Consider the following 20,121-nt stretch of genomic DNA (forward strand, 5'->3'; position numbering starts at 1 on the left):
GTCACAGACTATCAACTCCAAACTAAAGTCTAAATTCCAATTTCGAAATAAAATAAAAGCTAATATTTTGCGGCAGTAGAGACTTATGCTCATCTATGTATCAATATGTTACCTAAAGACAAACGCGTCACAGACTATCAACTCCAAACTAAAGTCTAAATTCCAATTTCGAAATAAAATAAAAGCTAATATTTTGCGGCAGTAGAGACTTATGCTCATCTATGTATCAATATCTTTGACCTAAAGACAAACGCGTCACAGACTGTCAACTCCAAACTAAAAGTCTAAATTCCAAAAATTCAAAATAAAATAAAAACGTATATTTTGTGGCAGTAGCGACTTGTTTTATCTGCACCTATGTATCTTATATAAACAATTCGGATCACGTACGCACACGTAATTCGGTGTGACGTTTTATTGAATAACAAACATATCTTTTGACGTAGTCTCATAGTCTGTACATGAATATTAAATTTATATTTATAAATAGCATATATGTATAAATAATTATACATTGTTTAAAATGACATTGAATATAATATTTAGTTGGGAATTAATTTTATTTGTGACGTCGTTTACCGTTCTAAACTGTGTATAACTCAACGATATGATATGTATATATTTTACAACTTTATGTAGTCATAAAGTGTGTGGTTTTTTTTTTACAACACAGGGGACAAACGAGTATGCGGCTCACCTGATGGGTAAGTGACTACCGCCGCCCATGATCACCCACAACACCAGCGGCATTGCAGGTGGTATCTAAAATGTCTAATCATACTTTGGAATTTAGGTCGTTTTGCTAAATTCAAAGTTGAAAAGGACTATGATTGTGAAAAGAGAAGATAAAAGAAATCAAGTGTCAAATTAAAGCGAAACCTTTCGATGGAAATAATCATCGAAGTCAGTGCAGACTTGAGTACGTTCTCCGTGAAGTTCTATAAAATATTTATAAATACCAAAAATATCCGGTAACCGCTTAAAAGAATATGTCTGAAATAAGTATATATCTCTATAAAATACATTATGAAAGAATTACACGTATATTATAATAAAGTACTTCGTGATTCATCGATAAAGTACACATAATTAGTTACAATACAACCATATTGGCATTTACAATCAGTCAATGAACATCCATTTTTATTACGCGCGGAATTTGTTTCGCCACGTTTGGCGCACTGTTTATATTTAGACTGTGGTGTTTCTTAAACCACAGAGTTCAAGAATAAAATAAAATCAGTCTAAATCTATTGGTAGTACAATTTTGATAATATTTTTTAAATGAATATACTAACGACTACAATCACGAATGGGATAGGCAGAGACATTTTTTGAATGTATGATAATGGAATGATAACCCCGCTTATTGGTATACACTGGAGAGGCACCAGTGAGTGATGAGTAGTGAGGATGAAAGCAGGTCAGTTGGCCCATTGGGACGATTATCAATCATAATGGTTTTCAGGGGAGACTGTGTGGAAGTCAACGTTACAACAATAGAGCTGTTAAACATAGGCCTCTCCCTTGGGGAGTTTTGCCAGTAGTTGCCACGTTTGGCATTGGTGATGTTTTAAGAGGGACGCTGCTGCCCATCCCTCACCCTCCCTTAGTCGCCTCTTACATCACCCACTGGAAAGGAATTCTACGCTGGGACCACACAGCTAGGTTTGTCTCGTTTGTTAACCTGTCAAGCATGTTATATTCAATTAAATGCCAATAAATTGTTTATTTGTTTATCTATGTACCCATTAAAATCTGCATTTCTTATTAATTAAAGTAACAATTCTATGTGGACATAGCGTCTAGATTTTTTTTCTAATAGTTGGTAATGGAATGGTAACCCCGCCTGCGCTATCGATATACACTGGAGGGGCACCAGTGAGGGATGGTAAGTGAGGATGAGAGCAGTCAGTCCATCGTGATGAAATTCACAACAATTAACCACTATAGTTTCCAGGGAGAACCGCTTGGAGGTCGATCTGATAGAGTATATTACTAGCAAGCATCTAGAGATCAACCCGCGATAAAAAAAAAAAAACAATCTAACAATCTTTTCGCACAATAACAGTGGGCGTGAAGTAAACTTACATCCTTTACCGTCTGAATTATTATAATTAGCGCGAATCTCGGAAAACAATAGTGTAAAAACATTGTCGGGCATTGCACGCGGGTGACGCAAGCGTGCAGTGGCGCGCGCGGGGGGCCGCGGGCGGCCATAACATAATAAATAATAATAGGCCGCCGCGGAACGGCAACGTGCGGCCAGGAGAGCGCGCGGAGCGGCAACGTCGCGGCGGCGACCGATCAATGCGGACAGGACAAGCCGGCTCGAAGCGAGATTCCGTACCAGTTTCGCGTTGCCAACTCGAAAATCTGGGGGATTGTTAATAGCTAGCAATATTGCTAGCAATATACCCAACCAGGTTGACCTCCACGTGGTCCCCCTGGAAACCATCGTGCCGAGTTCCAAGTGTATTCATCACGATGGGCTAACTGACCTGTCTTTTCATTCTCACCTATCATCGCTCACTGGTGCCCCTCCAGCGTATACCGTTAGCGCAGGCGGGGTTACCATTCCATTATCATCCGTTTAAAAAAATCTTAAAAATCTAGCTATCTAGGAAAATAAAATATACACACTAGGTATTTGCTTAATTTATCTAGTAAATTAATAATAGATAACATACGTAAAAGATAAAACGCTCAGAAATGAAGCGGCGTTTTTAGAATATCTTTATTGTGTCAGCGCCGGTGATTCAGCTGATGTCTATCTATTATGTAGCATTTATTTAGATATCTAGGTATGTGTAAACAAAAATACTCCTAATACTTAATCCATCATTTCTCCATCTATATCCAAAATTTAAATTAATGGCAGTACGATTAAATTGGATTCGAACCTGCACTTTCCCTACGAAAATAGAATCTATCCAGTTGACAAACTCCTCTCTTTCGTCTTTCTAATTATCTATTATAATATTTTTTTTTATACAACTTAGAATGGCAAACAAGCTGACGGCCCACCTGATGGAAAGTGGTAACCGTCGCCTATAGACATAAGCAGTACCATGGACATAACAGAGTATACTGTTTCGCCCATAATACCCCCATGCGTTGCCATTCCTAAGGACTCAAGTGTTATTCATCTGTACCCAGTAAATTCACGCCATATCCCACCCTTCAAACCGAAACACAGCCATGAAAACACAACTGCTTCACGGTTGAAACACGAATGGGACAGAGGTACCCCAAGCAAACGACTTTTGTACAAAGTCTCCCTCTGATAAGACAACTCATCAAAAACATAAAATGTAAAAATATGCCAAGTCTCTCGACGCAGTTGTTCCACTACAGACAGTTGTGAGATCTCATGTAAAACCGAATCAGTTGTTTTAATCAGTGACTATACTAGAAGTGTCTATTCTACAACTTTGTTATAAATTGTTAATCTAATCAAATGACCTATCAGCGTTTATAATAACCGAATCAATATTAGACATCTTTACTTCTATAATAATTATAATGACTTGGCAACTGCACTGCAACATGTTCTACTAATAAAATACTTTGTTCTCAAGTCCACTGTTTAGATTTTTTTTTGATGGGTGAAAATGGTATGGTAACCCCGCCTGCGCTAATGGGATACGCTGGCGGAGCACCAGTGAAGGGTGATAGATGAGAATGAAAACAGGCCAGTTAGCCCATCATGATGAATTCATCAGGAATTAACCATTAAAGTTTCCAGGGGGAACCGCGAGGAGATCGACCTGGTTGGGTTGGGTATATTGCTAGCAATGGGATTCTCAGTCTCCATTATTAACAATCCCTTCCCCCCCCCCACTGTTTAGATTTATTTAGTAATCGAAATAGTAGATTTCGTTTTATATTTTTATTTTTTTTATAATTATTAAGCCGTGCCTCCTGATTTCCGTTTGGTCAGATACCATAATGTAGAATCGTGGACAAGCAACGATTAAATAATGCTTAATACCAATTTACCTACTGTGTACGTTACCTTTTTCACCAGGCAGGCCGTCAGTATGTCTGTTTTGCCATTCTATACCCATTGGCTAGCTCTCAGCAGGTAAACGATTACATTTAGTCACAAAAGTCGACGGTATAATTAAGATCGCGTTTCACAAAAAAAGTCGACTTCAATTGTGACAAAACTAATTAATATAACTAATTTAAAAAATTATCTACTGAACCGATTTTGATAAAATATCTATGAGACCAATCGGTAAATATATACTTTTAGATAAAAAAAAATTCCAAATCGGTTTACAAACTAACAGCGTTATGAGGTAATAAACAAAAAAAAAATACAACCGACTTGAGAACTCCATTCTTTTTAAAGTCGATTGACAATAATCTTTCTACAGTTTATAGTCACCATATTAATTTTATAGTATCGTCATATGACTTCTAATATTCCCATTAGACTAATCTAATTACATTCCTTTGGCATTCGCCAATAATACCATGATAGGCCAACTGAGTTGATTCCAACCATAAAATTACGGAATTTCTTTTGCTTCAACTTCCACTAATGTGTGCGTATACCATTAAACGCTATACAACTGGCATTACCATTGCATATTCAAGAAAAACTACAAGTGCACGACTACGATTAATTATGTAAGATACAAAAATTCTCATAACGCTTTATGATTATAAAATATTACTTAATTATTCCGGCCAGTGCATTTCGCGCGGACCACCGCCGGCCACCGGCAATTTATTTATCAATAGGTATCCCAGTACGAAACGGCGAACTAAACCAGTTTCGTGTTCTTTAATTGGCTGAAACCGTTACAGAATACCAAACCAGCCTACACACGGCGCACAATGTTGTTATAAACTTATATTTATATCTAAAGAATACCGAGCGTCCATTTACGCTAACCTGACCAATTCGCAATGCCAAACAAGTTCGAAATTCGAATATTTACTTGTGGAACATGGCGGAGCGGCAACGTGGCACGTTCTCGTTCAGCGCGCAGCGCGGCAACGTCGCACCGCCATTTCGCCACCGAGTAAATAAATATCCAACAGCAGAGTCCAAGCTTCAATCATAATGTCACGAGTGGGGAAAAATAACCTAACAATTTTGATTGATTATCACAATACGAGAGGGAAAAATATATGAATATTCTGTTTCGTTATTTCTATTAATATCCAAACTTATATATTTTAATTAGTTCAGTTAATTAGTAAATCGATTACCACGGTGTGTTTACGTGCTTGAAGTCGTCCCTGAACCTGATATCGAAGCGTTACCGCCAAATAACGTAACCAAATGTTATTTGATTTACGATCTTCTGTAAAGACAAAGAGTAGAGGTATTTCTGCGAGGACATTTGACCTTTGTTTTTGTAACATTTTATGTATTCATAAGATTATTTATAAGTAACTAATGTTAAAAGAAATAAAATACAAATTTTTAAATTTTATTTCACTCGACTTGTAACTAAGTAATGATTTATGTAAAACGTGCGTGTTTTACAAGCATTTTGTAATGGAATTGTGAACTTTTTTAAATAAATATATACACATTCATCACGCCTATATCTATTGATGTCTCCATTTTTTTTTTTCAATTATATTTCTGGGACTTTTTATAACATAATACAACACGGTGATATGTCGCTAGCAGTACTTAAGACAAAAGTCGATTGCTTGGGTACCTCTATCCCATTCGTGTTTCAACCGTGAAGCAGCTGTGTTTGCATGGCTGTGTTTCGGTTTGAAGGGTGGGATATGGCGTGAATTTACTGGGTACAGAGGAATAACAACTAAATCCTCAGGAATGGCAACGCATGGGGAGTATCATGGGCGAAACAGTATACCCTGTTATGTCCATGGTACAGCTCATGTCTATAGACGACGGTTACCACTTCCCATCAGGTGGGCCGTCAGCTTGTTGGCCATTCTAAGTTGCATAAAAAAAAAGATGAAAATAATGGTAGTTAAATAAACTCTGATTAAGGGATTTTCAGTAAATCACTCTCAGAAATTAATTCTTTTGAGTAAAAATGTGTATATTAACAAGGGCTCTCACTAGACACTGCAAATTAAACAAGCACATGGCCCAACTAGGCTTAGGCCCAAAAATTATTCGCAGATTTTGTCACAGTGAGGAAGAAATGCCGCAGCACTGAATGTGTCGCTGTAGCCCACACATACATAAACGATATATCTCATTGGGAAAACACACTCTGTATCCTGAGGGATAAAAAACATCTTAAAAAATCTTCCTTTAAAAAAACGAGCACGAAAGATCATGAAAAGGTCGCAGTGTCACAGGTTTTTCTGTCTGAAAATAGTTGGTCTTTCAATAATAATAATAGTCAAAATAAACTTCTAGAGAGTTCTAACTGAGAATCAAATGGGGTCAAGTAATTTTAACCCGTATCTGATAGCTATTTAAGTCTGTAAATTGGTGGCCTTCCATAAATACGAACGGTCACCGCTGTCTAGACTCCGCCGAGAGCTGAATTATTGAAAATGTTCAATATTCCTCAATCTGCAGTTGGACACCCTTCGTTTGACAGTGGTAAAAATAACTTCTGCAGTAGGCATGGGCAATACGGATACCGATCCGATATCTACATATATATTGGGTTTCTCTGGACATTGACGATGGGAAAACAGTTCATAATTTATTTCGATATCGTCCATATCGGTCGGTGTTAAAAGCTTTTTATCCAATATGATTTTTTAAATAACAGATTTTGAATGACATGTGCATGGTGTTAGTCGATTATGTAGGGGGAAAGGGATTGTTAGTAATTGGGGTCTGGTATACCCCATGGTAACTGTTTTTTTTTTTTTTACAACACAGGGGGCAAACGAGCATGCGGCTCACCTGATGGTAAGTGACTACCGCCGCCCATGATCACCCACAACACCAGCGGCATTGCAGGTGTGCTGCCGGCCTTTAAAAAGGAATATACTCTTTTCTTGAAGGTTATGTTGTCGTATCGGTTCGGAAATACTGCTAAACTGGGTATCAGGTCGACCTCCACGCGGTTCGCCCTGGAAACCACCGTGGTTACTTCTCGTGTAATTCTTCACGATGGGCTAACTGACCTGCTTTCATCGTCATCTATCATCTATACCCTATCACGGGTATCCCGCCAGCGTATACCGTTAGCACAGGCGGGGTTACTATTGCATTATCACCTATTAAAAAAAAAAACATTCGGGATTTGAATTTCGAACGTATCGACGCGGCGTTCAACCCCACTCGAGAGTTCGAGAGTTCGAGAGTCGAACATCAATATTAGCCTACCGAGCCGTTGTATGGTATTTTTATTGTAGGCCATACGGTCGCACGGAGACCGATATATTTCGGGCATCGAACTGGCCTCGTTGGACTTCAGTGTTAATGAAAAATCGATCAATGGCAGACCAATGGACCGAATTACCTAGCTGTTGCAGGCGTTCCATACGGTTTTATTTATATATATTTTTTATGGGATAATAGAATAGTAAGCTCGCCTGTGCTGTCAATATATGACAGGGGGGACCAGTGGGAGATGATAAATGAGAATGAAGTCAGATCAGTCGGTTCATCATAAGGGTTTTTTTTTTTAATGAATGTGAATGGAATGGTATCTCGTCCGCGCCGTCGGTATATAGTGGCGGGGCACCAGTGAGGGATGATAGGTGAAGATAAAGCAGGTCAGTTGGCCTATCGTGATGAATTCATCAAAAATTAATTACGACGGTTTTAAGTGGGAACCGCATGGAGGTCGACCTGTGACGAATTGACCAGGAATTAAGAAGGATGAATTCTATAATCGCATATACATATGTTAACTTGATAGAACCGTTAATCCTGATATTAAGGGGGGAGGGAGAGGGGACTGTTAATAATAGGTATCACAATAGTATCCGAAGAAGTACGTGAGAAGGTAGCATCCGCATTTCTAGCAATACCACATCAGGTCGCCCTCCACGCGGTTCCCCTGGAAACCATCATGGTTATTGTATATATTATTTTTAATTATTCATGATAGGTCAATTGAGCTGCTTTCATGCTCACCTATCATCCCTAACTGGTGCCCCGCCAGTGTAAACCACAGCGCAGGCGGGATTACCATTCATCTTCCATTAAAAAAAGACAGCCATTAGCAATGGAGCTGTTAATCCCATTACTAAATATCCCTTTCCCCCATTTACGGCTTCGTCAACCATTATCAGTGTCACAGAAACCATAAACCTTGTACAGGACTCACACTTGGATAGTAAGAAACTGTCGTACAAGCCAGTTCACACAGGTAAGAAATGTTTTTTGTGTGTACGCCGCGTGTTAATACGACCGGTTCTCGACATAGTACTAGCCGCGCCCAGCCTGCCCAGGCGGTACAGACCACTGCTATAAGCAGACAGATAACGGCACGGAATTTTAGAGCGTCTAGGTATGCATAGAATAATTTATACACAATACAGGATATAGACAGGACAGGTGGACAGATCACTGGTGATATGGCGATGATGAATACAGGATACAAAGGAAAATTAGCATGTTTTTAAGAGAATTTTCGACATGTATAATTAAATATTATTGCTAGAGAGATATACTTTAAGTCGATAAAAAAAGCAGTCATGTTAGTACGGAAAATACATTTTTTGACTTATTTAATAACTTATTAATGTTTTTTTTAAAAGAATTTTCGATCTGTATCATTAAATATTATTTCCAGAGAGATATATTTTAAGTCGATTAAAAAAAAGCAGTCATGTCAGTACAGAAAACTCATTTTTTTACTTTGTTCAAACCATAAGTCCTTTTTCTTCTTTTATTTTTTTCTTTAAAATTTTTTGATATCAAGGGAAAGTATCAGGGAAAATATTAAATTTCAAATAAATAGAACTAATTTCTGTGTGGTCCCGGCATAGAATAGGCTACCCCTTCCTTTTCCGTGGATGTCGTAAGAGATGATTAAAGAAGCTTAAAATCTCTCTTTAAACATCTCCAAAGCCTAACTACAATTGCAAAACAACTACCAGCAAAACCCTTTCTTATGGGGTAGGCCTATGTCCAGCAGTGGACAGTTAACGGCTGACATGATGATGATGATGAGAACTTATTCCGCCACTGAAAGCAGTTTAAATGACTTTGCTATGAGAACAATACGGGAGATGGCAAAAAAAAAAAACAAAGCTTAATACTAAAAGACTAAGAAATTCTCATTTTTCACTGATTTTAAAAAGAAGGAGATTCAGAAACAGGTCCTGTTTTTTTTTTTCCTTTTTTTATGTTTGTTACCTCAGTCAGTCTTAAACAGATTTTAATTTTTTTTTTTAATTGACACGACTTACTTACAGATTGGTCTCATAGAAATTTGATCAAAATCAATTGAGTAGTTCAGTTTAAAAAAAAAAAATTAATTATGCATCAATTGAATTATTTCTACCGTGACGCAGTTACGAGTATATTTGCATGTTTGCGTTTCGGTTTAAAGGGTGGAATATGGCAGTGAATTAACAGGGTACAGAGGAATAACACCTGAGTCCTCAGGAATGGCAACGCATGGGGGGTATCATGGGTGAAACAGTATACTTTGTTATGTCCATGGTACTGCTCATGTCTATAGGCGACGGTTACCACTTTCCATCAGGTGGGCCGTCAGCTTGTTTGACATTCTAAGTTGTATATAAAAAAGAAAGTTTTACTTAATCACATCCAATGACAATTGAAATAAAGTATAATTTCTAATTTAAACTTTTTATTGCGTCTTATTATTATTTTTTTTCATTAACTAACTACCCCATTTAAAGTATATCTTTTTAGATAAAAAAAAAAGAATTCCGAATCGGTTAACAACTGACATAGTAATCAGGTTATTACCTGATTACTATGTCAGTTGTTAACCGATTCGGAATTCTTTTTTTTACATAAAAAAAAATACAGCCAAAATAAAAACTTCATTTTGTTTGAAGACAATTGAAAAAAAAAAATTAATCATGTGTAAATTGAATTCTGGAGGCCCTAAAAAGAAAAAAATTAAAATAAAAACCTTGCAAAATTTTATTAGATAATATTAATTAAAGGAGAACTTCCGTTAATTAATATTCAGCCATTTCAACACTCACTAATTACATACGAAATATACGTATTTTAATTATTAAAGATCAACAATGATGGTGAAATTAGATTTTTGTTGAAATAAACAATTTCAATATCAACACACAGGGGCAAAGGGATTGTTAGCAATGGAGTTTGACAGCCCCATTGCTAGCAATATGCCCTATTAAGTCGACCTCCACGTGGTTCCCTCTGGAAATCATCGTGAACAATTCTTGTTGAATTTGTCACGATGGGCTAACTGACCTGCTTCATCCTCACCTATCATCCTTCACTGGTGCCCCGCCAGTGTATACCAATAGCGCGGACGGGGTTACCATTCCATTATCACCCATAAAAAAAAAAAAAAACAACACACATACATACATATATATTTAAAGAATAAACACACTCAATCGAAACCTCAATATGAAAGTCGGTTACAGTGACGATTTATTCAATTAAAAATCATTCCAAACACTTGCCAAGTTCATTACCACATTTACAAGAGGCGAGGACAAACACGATTCATTTAGGCGCAGTTGCGTAACAAATATGGCGGCGAATTTTAAAGAGATTGCTCTTACGACGATTACGCGGGAATTCGGGTCAAGTACGTTATTTTGACGGTTAATTGTAACTAGCCATAAATGTATGCGTATAACACAACACAATAGCGGGATGTAGTTTCATTGAGTAACCCACTTGGCATTAGAACTTCATTAAAGTTGTATGCAATTACGTTCTTACATTTTAATTCGAGTACAGAAAATTTTCATGATAAATCCGTTTGGCAAATTTCGACAATATAACGTGTTTATTTATTTATTCTTTGTTGATCAAAATATAAAAAAAAAATTTTGGTGTGAAAGGCGGACTTACTGCTATGTATTGCAATTCTCTCAAAGTTAAAAAAAAAAAAAGTATTTTTCAAATCGGTTTATAAATGAGTGTGCGGTTTGTCTAGGACCGCTTATGAGGGAGGGGAGAGAAGGGATTGTTAGTAATGGGGTCCAATAGTCACATTACGACCCTGTCAGGTCAACCTTCACGTGGTTCCCCCTGGAAACCATCGTGGCTAATTCTAGTCGAATTCGTCACGATGGGCTAACTGACCTGCCTTCATCCTCATCAGTCATCTATCACTGGTGCCTTGCCAGTGTAAACCGATAGCACAGACGGGGTTAGCATACCATTAAAAAAAAACCTTACGGGGACGCAGATGCGGGCCTCGAGCCACTTTAAAGAAACTCACTTTCACAATTATAACATTAGTAAGGAAGTAAGGATCGAGGATTACAATCGATTGCTTAAATCGACACACAACAATTTATTAAGCAACACTACTGCAAAGTCATTACAAAGACTGTACAAAAGTCGACTGCTTGGGTATTTCTGTCCCATTCGTGTTTCAACCGTGAAGCATTTGTGTTTGCATGGCTGTGTTTCGGTTTGAAGGGTGGGATATGGCGTGAATTTACTGGGTACAGAGGAATAACACCCGAGTCCTCAGGAATGGCAACGCATGGGGGGTATCATGGGCGAAACAGTATACTCTGTTATGTCCACGGTACTGCTCATGTCTATAGGCGACGGTTACCACTTTCCACCAGGTGGGCCGTCAGCTTGTTTGCCATTCTAAGTTGTATAAAAAAATCATATTAATCTATATCTTCTATACTTATAATAAATCTGTAGAGAGGTCAATTCTGTACATGAAATATATTTCCAAAATAACTATCAGGCGGTGATTAGTGATCGATACTGATGTCAAAAATGCAATTAGTAAAATTTTTGTCCGTCTGTCTGTCTGTTCGTTATAGAAACAAAAACTACTCGACGGATTTTAACGAAACTTGGTACAATTATTCTTCATACTCCTGGCCAGGTTATAGTATACTTTTCATCACGCTACGATCAACAGGAGCAGAGCAGTGAAGGGAAATGTGTCTGTTACATCAAAACCACTGAACCGTGAGGAAAGGACATAGGCTACTTCTTTTACGAAAATCAACGAAAACGCGGACGAAGTCGCGGGCAACAGCTAGTGTTACATAAAATAGCTTAATTTTTATATAATACATGCAGAGTCGATCAACACAAAACAAAAAAAAAAAATATTAAATTAAAATGATATTTATGTCAAATCCAAAGCAATGTTTACTGCTATATACGTATATACATAGTTAGCAATATTTTTTTTTTCTATTCCGTCCTCAATATATAGAAGAAGTCGATATATAGATATTACAGCGGTACTAATATGACCCATGCTTAAAACATTCCATGGTACAGACATGTCATTACGACGCTACCTAGTGACAAGTGGACGTGATCATGTTACGAAAACCAACTGTTACATTTCGCAAGTTTTTACATAGTATTTAACTACGTTCATGTTAAGAGGGGAAGGGATTGTTAGTAATGCGAACTACTAGTTCCATTGCCAGCAATGCACCCTGTCAGGTCGACATCCACGTGGTCACCCTTGGAAGCCATCGTGATGAGTGCACCTGGAATATAGCCAGAGATCAACCTGGTTAGGCATATTGCTAGCAATGGGATTCTCAATTTCCATTACTAACAATCCCTTTCCCCCTAAATGTAGATCAGTTAGTTCGTCGTAATAAATTCACCCAGAATTTTCGGTAAGCGAGTAAAAAAAGAAATTTTTAAATATCGAATAGGATTAATAAATATGCAAATCATGTCATTATTCGGCATCTGTGTTCGTTATTTATGAGTCACGGCGCGAAATGAGGGACCTTGACAGTCGTACATAGGCACGGCCATGAATATTGTTCGACGCTGGTTGTGTAGAAAACGCGGCCGGTTGCGTAACCAATAGTTAGTAACGCATGCGAAATTACCGGATTAATCTAGTCTGCTCCGGTACACATAGCTAAGTTAAGGTCAAAATTAAATATATTACTAATATGATAAAATTATAACTAGACCATACCTATTGTATCTTTCAAATACTGTGCCACTGTGTTAGGTTGACTGGAAGAGATCTCTTTTAGAGATAAGTTCGCCTTTGCTAACATTGTTATTAACTTATTGTTGTTACTGTATGTTTTAGTGCAATAAAGAATATATATATATATATATATATATATATATATATATATATATATATATATATATATATATATATTAAAGAAAAATTTATATGAGGCGGTCTTAAAGACGAATACATCACTACATAGTATAAAACAAAGTCGCTATCGCTGTCTGTCCGTCCCTATGTATGCTTAAATCTTTAAAACTATGCAACAGATTTTGAAGTTTTTTTTTAAATAGATAGAGTGATTCAAGAGGAAGGTTTATATTTATAATACATGCGTAATATAGTAGAGGAACACTGATAATTTTAGAGGTCTCTAATGTAATGTGATGTAATGTGCACCTGTGCGAAACCGGGGAGACTCGCTAGTGTCAAAATAACACATTTTAAAAATTTTGTCTTCTCCGTTTGTATGTTTGATTTGGTATCATGCAAAAACTACTACACCAATCTGGATACGATTTCTATAGTTGCAATCCTAGAGATCAGGGGGGAAAGGGTTTGTTAGTAATGAGGTCTAATAGCCCCGTTGCTAGCAATTGACCCTCTGAGGTCGACCACCACGCGGTTCCCCCCGGAAATTTCCGAATTCATCATGGTGGGCCAACTGACCTGCACTCATCCTGCCTTCATTCATACCGATAGCGCGGGCGGGGTGGGGTTACCATTCCATTTTCATCTATTAAAAAAACTTAAGAACTGGTATATGTGCTATCACAATCTAGAATCTTACCAGAGGAAGACTTTGTACAAAAGTCTATTGCTTGGGTACCTCTGTCCCATTCGTGTTTCAACCGTAGAACAGTTGTGTTTGCATGGCTGTGTTTCGGTTTGAAGGGTGGGATATAGCGTGAATTTACTGGGTACAGAGGAATAACACCCGAGTCCTCAGGAATGGCAACGCATGGGGGGTATCATGGGCGAAACAGTATACTCTGTTATGTCCATGGTACTGCTCACGTGTATAGGCGACGGTTACCACTTTCCATCAGGCGAGCCATCAGCTTGTTCGCCATTCTAAATTGCATAAAAAAAATGGAATGTTAGTATCTCCTTTAAAATATGACACTGAAGTGCAAAGTGAGCTTGTCATTCCAAGAAGTAATGATAAAATATCAAGTTACAATGCTTGAGTAGCTAAATAAAATAGGTACAAATCCTATATCATATTACGTATATGAAATGCAAAGCTTTGAAATAATAATGAGCACAGAATACTGATTAGTCATATCTTACAATTACACACGTGTAGCATTATTCATATCAGTTTTTCATTATCAGCTTTTTTTTTTTTTCATATCACCCATGTGACAAACATGCATTTAGCCCGTCTGATGATAAACGGTCAGTATAGCTTAAAGATGCCTGCAATATTAGGGATGTGGGAACCCAATTGCTAGCAATAAACCTAATCATGTTGACTTCCTCGCGGTCCCCCATGGAAAACATTGTGATTAATTTATTGTTGAATTTGTCACGATGAGCTAACTGACTTACTTTTTTTTGGAACTTAGAATGGCAAACTGATGGTCCACCTGATGGAAAGTGGTAACCGTCGCCTATAGATATATAAAGTAGCATGGACATAACAGAGTATACTGTTTCGCCCATGATACCCCCCATGCGTTGCCATTCCTGAGGACTCAGATGTTATTCCTATGTACCCTGTAAATTCACCACCATTCAAACCGAAACGCAGTCTTCCATCCTCAAGTATCATCTCTCACTGGTGCCTCGACAGTGCATACCGTTAACTCAGGGTTACTACTCCATTATCTAATAAGGTATATTGGGGTAGTAGGGATTGTTAGTAATGCGTACCAGTCCCATTGCTAGCAATATACCCTGTCAGGTCGACATCCACGTGGTCCCCCTGGAAACCATCGATCTGAATTCCAAGTTTATTCTTCGCGATCGGCTAACTGACGTACCTTTTCATTCTCACTTATCATCCCTCAATGGTGCCCCGCCAGCGTATACCGTTAGTGCGGGGGGGGGGGGGGGGGGGGGGGGATTACAATTCCATTATCATCCATTAAAAAAATAGGCTATATTGCTAGCAATGGACTGTAATGGCCAAAACAACGTTTGTCGGGTCGGTTAGTTATATATAAAAGTAATAAATACCCCAACTTAGATCCGGAATCCGAAATAATCCGGAGAAAGTAACAAAGGCTTGAAATACGATTTTTTTACTTAATAGCCCACATACATGCAAACTCGTGGCGATAAATTTTATTTCGTAAATGCCTACAATATATTTATGAGATTTTCTTTAAATGCCTATTCAATAGGCATGGGTAATATGCATACCGATCTGATACCTATATATTGGGATCCTCTGAACACTCATGACGGAAAAAAGGTCATCACCCATTTCGACATCACCCACATCGATCAAATATCTATTTTCGAATTTGTTAAAAGTTTGATATCCAATATTAATTTTTGGATTTTTTTTTATACAACTTAGAATGGCAAACAAGCTGACGGCCCACCTGATGGAAAGTGGTAACTGTCGCCTATAGACATCAGCAGTACCATGGACATAACAGAGTATACTGTTTCGCCCATGATAGCCCCCATGCGTTGCCATTCCTGTGGAGTCAAGTGTTATTCCTGTGTACCCAGTAAGTTCATGCCATATCCCACCCTTCAAACCGAAACACAGCCATGCAAACACAACTGCTTCACGGTAGAAACACGAATGGGACAGAGGTACCGAAGCAATCGAATTTTGTACAAAGTCTTCCTCTGGTATAACAGACTTTTAACACATTCGTTATTAAATCAGTAAATATTGCTATATGTTACCAACCCTTACTTTTAAGTATAAAAATAATAACTATGGTAACAACCATATTGTCTAATTTTTCTTTCTTATTTTCCAGACACTGCCAGGTTTTTTTTTTATGTATTAAAGTCGCAATGGTCTAGTACATTTTCTAAAAAAAAAAAACATAATGTAGATACTTTTTATTTTTATTTCAGATAGTACGAGTGAGCTCAAGCGCATCTGCGGTGCGAGCGGACTCTACACAACTTCTTTATGGCTTAATAAACGAAATAAATCCAGTTTTTATAATATTAACCCCCGTTTATTCTCTCATTGCTTAATTATACCATAAATCTTCCCTTTTCGGTACAGTAATGTGACAGTTTTAATGCCTAATTGCCGCAAAATACATCCAGATAGAGAAAATGGCGTTTTAGCCATTCCGGTTTGTCTATGGTCTGCATCGAGCAAAACGCTAGTGTTGTTCCAACTGAGGGATTTATTTGACAATCATTTTGTACTATTAATATGTATTTGTAATTAATGTTTTCTAATAATATTGTTGAAATAATATAAAGTAATTTTGAGGAATTCTAAATAGGAAAAATGCATTTATATTGAGGTTAGTTTAAAGGTGAGGTGAAAGGTAAAGAGGTGAATTTAAAGTCAATTGCTTGGGTACCTCTGTCTTATTCGTGTTTCAAACGTGAAGCAGTTGTGTTTGCATGGCTGTGTTTCGGTTTGAAGGGTGGGATATAGCGTGAATTTACTGGATACAGAGGAATAAAATCTGAGTCCTCAGAAATGGCAACGCAGGGGGGGTATCATGGGCGAAACAGTATTCTCTGTTATGTCCATGGGACTGCTCGTGTCTATAGGCGACGGTTACCACTTTCCATCAGGTGAGCCGTCAGCTTGTTTGCATTCTAAGTTGTACAAAAAAAAGGTTAAAATTTCTTGTAGAGAAATGGCAAATTACCGAATGATTGAATGTGAGTGTTTTAGTAATCTAGGATTGTTTCATAGCTAGTGTCGAGTACTATCGGGACTGATAGTAGTCCTTACGTGATATCGTTATATAGTAGTATGTTTTTAGTTTCTAATCGGAAAGTACTAACATACCTCACTTAGGAGTAAAGTATGTTATTACTTTCCGATACGGTATGGGTACCGTAGAGACTTAAACATTTTTAAAATTTGTATGCCTCCATACATAATTTTTCCCGACAAAATTTACTTGATGACTCTAAACGCCCAGTTGATATTTTGGTAACGTCAAACGAAATTATACCTAATAAATATTTATAGATTTTTTTTAATTTACTTTTTTGTTAAATTTGGCACCGATATCTACTCTTAGCATTGCATTTAAGTGGCCAGCAAAAGGGTTAAAATAGCTTCGAGTCCATTTTTTAATTGTCCCACCTTAATTATCAAATTGACCCGCTGTGGGGGTCGTGGACCCCACGTGGGGAACACCGGCCTAGACGGTCGGGTACGCGGTTTCAGATATGCTTCCCCTCATGAACGCTCAAATTATGGAATGAGTGTCATAGTTTTCCTAAGAGATACACAACATATTTCTAACAGTACGGGTTTTTTTTCAAAATAGAGGTAAAAAAGTTTTTTTTAGGATCGACAAAACGCGGTATGCCTTTGATATAGCAGGCGTTCATAGGCTACGGTAATCGCTTACCATCAAATGGGCCGAATGCTTGTTTGCCACCTCAGTGGTATTAAAAAAGAACGCTCAAAAAGCATGACATTATCATTTAGACTTAGAGCTTGCATTTTTAAAAACATAAGGAACATCACTATGCGTTCAATCTAATTGTCGTTATGTACTAAACACAATAGGCACATCACTAACGCTACACTAACATGCCAGGCACGTAGCGTGACGTCACGCGTTATTAAACTATAATTAAAAGTTTTATAGTTCATTTACTGCACTAAACCTTCCTGATGTGTCACCCGCGTGTAAATTATGCAAATTGCTACACGTCAATCGGCCAACGACTTTTGTTTGTTAACCTGAACAATACTATTTTGTACCAACTCGACGGCCTTTGACCTTATTGTATATGTATGAGAGTCTAATATTGCTTGTTTTATAACAGTATAGCGACCCACTTAAATTAATTTCTTTTTATATTTGGCGAGGCAAAGGAAACTGATTCGGCATAGTCTTCTTTTGTGTATGATCATATTCTATACTAGATATATAATTATACGGAACCTTAGTAAAGTAAGAGTGTTATTTACGAACAATAAATCCTAGATATAAATTCAGGGCTGTAATAATGGATAAGATAATATCATAACTACCTTATGTGCATATATGTATATATACGTATATATATATATACACTACACATTTACATTTATTTACATCACACTATAACTCACACTACCCTACCCACTCACACATATATACCTCTTTACAATTATTTACCATGGAATTGTATTACTTAATCACTGCTGTGAATGTCTGAACTGCAGCAGAATTTTTTTTTATGCAACTTAGAATGGCAAACAAGCTGACGGCCCACCTGATGGTAAGCGACCCACAGGTCGTAAAACACTAACCTAGATAATTAAAAAACATGTCATAAATTGTTTCCTTAGGGAAAATATTTCTATACACAACTGGTCACATTTATATTAGTAATTATAGTAATCAGTAATTTTCCGTTTAATTTAATTAAACTGTACCTTTACATGTTTATTACATTATACATACTACATGCTAGCATTATATACTTACAAACAAGGTGATCGTACATAAAATCTATGTATATAACTAGCTGTTGCTCGCGACTTCGCCCACGTCAATTTCTGTTATTATGATAAGGATTAATATAATGTTGATGAGGGGGGGGGGGGGGGAGTTGGGGGATTGTTAGCAATGGAGTTTGATAGCCCCATTGCTAGCAATATGCCCTATTAGGTCGACCTCCACGTGCTTCCCCCTGGAAACCGTCGTGAACAATTCTTGTTGAAATCGTCACGATGAGCTAACTGACCTACTTCATCCTCACCTATCATCCCTCACTGGTGCCCCGCCGGTGTATACGGAGCGCGGGTGGGGTTACCATTCCATTACCATCCATTAAAAAAAACATGTCTGTTGTTACGCAATAAATTGTGGGTTTTTTAATGGATGATATTGGTATGGTATCCCCGCCTGCGCTATCGATATACACTATCGGGGCATCAGTGATAGATGACAGGTGAAGATGTAGGCAGGTCAGTTAGGCCACCGTGACAAATTCAACTAGAATTAACCACGATGGATTCCAAGGGGAACCACGTGGAGGTCGACCTGATAAGGTATACTGCTAGCAATGGGGCTGTTAGAACCCAGTAGTACACAGTGGTAGTAGTTTTTTTAATGGGTTATAATGGAATGGTAACCCCGCCTGCGCTAACGGGATACGCTGGCGGAGCACCAGTGAAGGGTGATAGATGAGAATGAAAACAGGCCAGTTAGCTCATCATGATGAATTCATCAGGAATTAACCATGATAGTTTCCAGGGGGAACCGCGTGGAAGTCAACCTGGTTGGGTATATTGCTAGAATGACATTCTAAGTCCCCAATACTAGCAATCCGTTTCCCCCCTAGAGTATAGGTTGTCAGGTATTATGTTTTTTTTTAATTCTTGACCTCATTTCTCACTTTGACGAGATTGAGATCACTCTTTCTTTTTACGTGAAATTAGACATGAAATTTAATAATTATTATTTGATTAATATATTTTTTTTTTATTTTCTTTTCTCAGTGAACAATAAATAAAAGAACAGACTTTACTTCCGCACTGTTCCCATATAATTCATAATGCCATTAAAGTCATTAATAAAATTAAAAAAAAAAAACCATAGTCTGCAATTACTACCTATAAAAATTGTGTACGGATATATTTTGGTAAAGAGAAAGCTAGTCCTTTCCAAGCATTAATTAATTGACCATTAATCGTAACCGGTTAAGACAAATTGGCAAACCTGTGTCGAGCCGCCGTCCGTTACTTGGGGCCATTGTTTCGCCGTGTACACATATAAATGCAGATGTATGGTTTATATGCACGTATATGTATGCAGCACACAATTTATGGCGGTACAACAGACATGTGTTTTCAAATCTTCCAATACATAAATTTGAGTTTTCACTGTTTGCTCATTCATGACATCTGTCAATTAGT

At 37.5% G+C, this 20,121-nt stretch overlaps 2 long non-coding RNA genes across 3 annotated transcripts in view; one reads left to right on the forward strand and one right to left on the reverse strand.

Annotated features, from left to right (window-relative positions):
• The window catches only part of LOC116412859 (uncharacterized), a 66,631-nt gene that overhangs the window by 36,622 nt on the left and 9,888 nt on the right, over window positions 1-20,121 (reverse strand). The gene's annotated exons all lie outside the window — the stretch shown is intronic.
• LOC128201924 (uncharacterized) lies at window positions 1,474-16,236 on the forward strand. The gene is made up of 2 exons (XR_008253514.1): window positions 1,474-1,668; window positions 16,137-16,236. It is a non-coding gene; the product is annotated as an uncharacterized LOC128201924 (long non-coding RNA).

The sequence above is a fragment of the Galleria mellonella genome, unplaced genomic scaffold (genome assembly GCF_026898425.1).
Source record: "Galleria mellonella isolate WM207_F2 unplaced genomic scaffold, CSIRO_AGI_GalMel_v1 utg6432, whole genome shotgun sequence".
NCBI lineage: Eukaryota > Metazoa > Arthropoda > Insecta > Lepidoptera > Pyralidae > Galleria > Galleria mellonella.